The sequence below is a fragment of the Acanthochromis polyacanthus genome, chromosome 20 (genome assembly GCF_021347895.1).
Source record: "Acanthochromis polyacanthus isolate Apoly-LR-REF ecotype Palm Island chromosome 20, KAUST_Apoly_ChrSc, whole genome shotgun sequence".
In the NCBI taxonomy this organism is placed as follows: Eukaryota; Metazoa; Chordata; class Actinopteri; family Pomacentridae; genus Acanthochromis; species Acanthochromis polyacanthus.
Window position 1 is genome coordinate 3,880,630 of NC_067132.1, and position 3,926 is coordinate 3,884,555.

Consider the following 3,926-nt stretch of genomic DNA (forward strand, 5'->3'; position numbering starts at 1 on the left):
ATCACGTCTTTACAAATTCCATATTTATTTATTATGGAAACAATCACTTATTAATAAAAAAATGACTGAATATCACTAAAATGTAAACTAAATAACTGTCCTAATACCTTCTAATTAGAAGGTGGTTGGTATTAAACAATAATAAAATGAGCTGATTCAGAAATTGTTTTGTGTTCTTTTTATTGAGATAATCATGACAGGTATTTATTGTTTTGGCAATATATCAAATTTTATATGGAAAATAATAAATTATATCATTTTCAACTAAGTTCCCCAAAAACACCTCTCCAGGAAGTGTGTTAATTCCAGGTCACATGACCTGCTCCACATGATGTCATTTCCTCTTGAAGAAAAGACTGGCCAGACTCCAAGGCTTTCTGACTTATTTAATATAAAGTAGTGTGTGAGTCAAGTGTGGATTTATGGCATATCAACAGGTTTACCACAATAACTTTAGAAATAACTTTCAATTTCAATTTTACTCAATTGTATATATAATATTTAGAAGAATCTTTCTGTAAAAAATACCACATGGTGTTTGTTATAGGCGGCCATGTTGATTTGAGGCCTGAAAACAGCAAAAATGTCAATGGCGCTAAAACTGGACTTTTTATTCTAACTTACTGATTGTATTACTTACATGTGGAGCTCCGGAGGTTTTCAAATAACAGCCACAATGCTCAACAGTTTTCGGATGTTTATTTACAGTACAGGACATTCATGTACAAATCTATTCCCATAGTAACAGAGCTTATCATTTCAGGGACTAAAATCTACAGTAGGAACCAGTGAGTTTGTCTGTATCGTCGTTTGCATGTTCAAGTTGAAATGATGCGTCAGTGACTGCGTCAGACTAAAGAGGAGTATGTGACATGGCTCTTTAAACAGTACACAGAATAAAAAAACAAAAACTCCAAAATATTATGTCATAGATATCTGCAAACACAGAAATGCCTGAAATAATCATAATAATAATAATAATAATAATAATAATAATAAACAGCAAGAGCTAAAATCATGGCACCAAATACAAAATAAAGGAAAGATCCAAACAGGGTGGACTCAGAAGAAGCGGGTTCTGTTCAGAGTAAAGCATCACAGATGAGGACATGACACAAGTTAACAGCCATTTGGTTCAAACATCACAAAATAAGGTAGAGTTTTGCTCACTGTTTCTATTAAGTGCGACAAACAACTGCAAATCATCCGTCCAGTCATCAAGACACATGCAGAGATTCAGTGACTGGAGCTGGATATGAGCTGCATGTACACACCTAATACACAGCACAGAGGAGCTCATCCTTATACGACTGATACAGTAGGAGTCCTACCCTAGGTTTTTAGTCTTATCCTGGGTTTGATAGCCTTATCCTGGGTTTGATAGTTATATCCTGGGTTTTATAGTCCTATCCTGGGTTTGTAGTCTTATCCTGGGTTTGATAGCCTTATCCTGGGTTTGATAGTCTTATCCTGGGTTTGATAGTTATATCCTGGGTTTGTAGTCTTATCCTGGGTTTGATAGCCTTATCCTGGGTTTGATAGTCTTATCCTGGGTTTGATAGCCTTATCCTGGGTTTGATAGTCTTATCCTGGGTTTGTTGTCCTACCCTGGGTTTGATAGCCTTATCCTGGGTTTTATAGTCCTATCCTGGGTTTGATAGTCTTATCCTGGGTTTGATAGTCTTATCCTGGGTTTGTTGTCCTACCCTGGGTTTGATAGCCTTATCCTGGGTTTTATAGTCCTATCCTGGGTTTGATAGTCTTATCCTGGGTTTGATAGTTCTATCCTGGGTTTTTAGTCTTATCCTGGGTTTTTAGTCTTATCCTGGGTTTAATAGTATTCAGGTTTGAGGTTATTTCTGTCACTTTCTGATGATCTGTTAGCAGCTGAGGTCTGATTCATCCCCATCTCAGCCACTCTAGAAGGTTCGGGAGCCTAGATCAGGGGTTAACATGCCACTAAATCCTGGTGTCTAGCAGTGTTTGTCAAAACCAGGTGAAGGACGTCAGGTCTCTGAAGCCAGGATGAGATATTTCCACACAGAAAACAAGACCAGGAACCAGTAACTCATGCTCGCAGTGCTGCAACCAAAAGGATGGTCAGTAAAACCACTGACAGGGTCAACAATTACTCTCTGTAGTCTGATTACTTTAATCCATTACAGATTACATTTATTACAAAACTTTTATTAGACCTAAACCTGACGTATAGAAAATCATCTTGATTCCAGTACTTTAGACAAGTGAGAGAAAAACTAAACACATGTACACCTGAAAGCCAGAAAACTTTTCCATCTGTGAGTCTGGTATTACACACGTGGACAAAATTGTTGGTACCCCTCAGTTAAAGAAGGAAAAACCCACAATTCTCACTGAAATCACTTGAAACTCACAAAAGTAACAATAAATAAAAATTTATTGAAAATTAAATAATCAAAAACAGCCATTACTTTTGAATTGTTGATTAACATAATTATTTAAAAAAACAAACTAATGAAACAGGCCTGGACAAAAATGATGGTACCTCTATAAAAGATTGAAAACTATTTGACCAGAGTGACATGATTAACTCAGGTGTGTCATTTAATTGACATCACAGGTGTTTCCAAACTCATAATCAGTCAGTCTGCCTATTTAAAGGGAGACAAGTAGTCACCCTGCTGTTTGGTGAAAAGGTGTGTACCACACTGAACATGGACAACAGAAAGCGAAGGAGAGAATTGTCCCAGGACATCCGAAAAAAAATTATAGACAAACATCTTAAAGGTAAAGGCTATAAGACCATCTCTAAACAGCTTGAAGTTCCTGTGACAACAGTGGCTCATATTATTCAGAAGTTCAAGACCCACGGGACAGTAGCCAACCTCCCTGGACGTGGCCGCAAGAGGAAAATTGATGACAAATTGAAGAGACGGATCGTTGGAATTGTGTCCAAAGAGCCCAGAGCAACCTCCAAAGAAATTAAAGGTGAACTCCAAGGCCAAGGTACATCAGTGTCAGATCGCACCATTCGTCGTTGTTTGAGCCAAAGTGGACTTCATGGGAGACGACCAAGGAGGACACCACTGCTGAAAAAAACTCATAAAAAAGCCAGACTGGAATTTGCAAAAATGCATGTTGACAAGCCACAAAGCTTCTGGGAGAATGTCCTTTGGACAGATGAGACCAAACTGGAGCTTTTTGGTAAGGCACATCAACTCTATGTTCATAGACTCAAAAACCAAGCATACGAAGAAAAGAACACTGTCCCTACGGTGAAACATGGAGGAGGCTCAGTAATGTTTTGGGGCTGCTTTGCTGCATCTGGCACAGGGTGTCTTGAAAGTGTGCAAGGTACGATGAAATCTGAAGACTATCAAGGCATTCTGGAGAGAAATGTGCTGCCTAGTGTCAGAAAGCTTGGTCTCAGTCGCAGGTCATGGGTCTTCCAACAGGACAACGATCCAAAACACACAGCCAAAAACACCCAAGAATGGCTGAGAGAAAAGCGTTGGACTATTCTAAAGTGGCCTTCTATGAGCCCAGATCTGAATCCCATTGAACATATGTGGAAGGAGCTGAAACATGCCATTTGGAGAAGACACCCATCAAACCTGAGACAACTGGAGCTGTTTGCTCATGAGGAGTGGGCCAAAATACCTGTTGACAGCTGCAGAACGCTCATTGACAAATACAGAAATCGTTTAATTGCAGTGATTGCCTCAAAAGGTTGTGCAACAAAATATTAAGTTATGGGTACCATCATTTTTGTCCAGCCCTATTTCATTAGTTTGTTTTTTTAAATAATTATGTTAATCAACAATTCAAAAGTGATGGCTGATTTTGATTATTTAATTTTCAATAAATTTTTATTTATTGTTACTTTTGTGAATTTCAAGTGATTTCAGTGAGAATTGTGCGTTTTTCCTTCTTTAACTGAGGGGTAC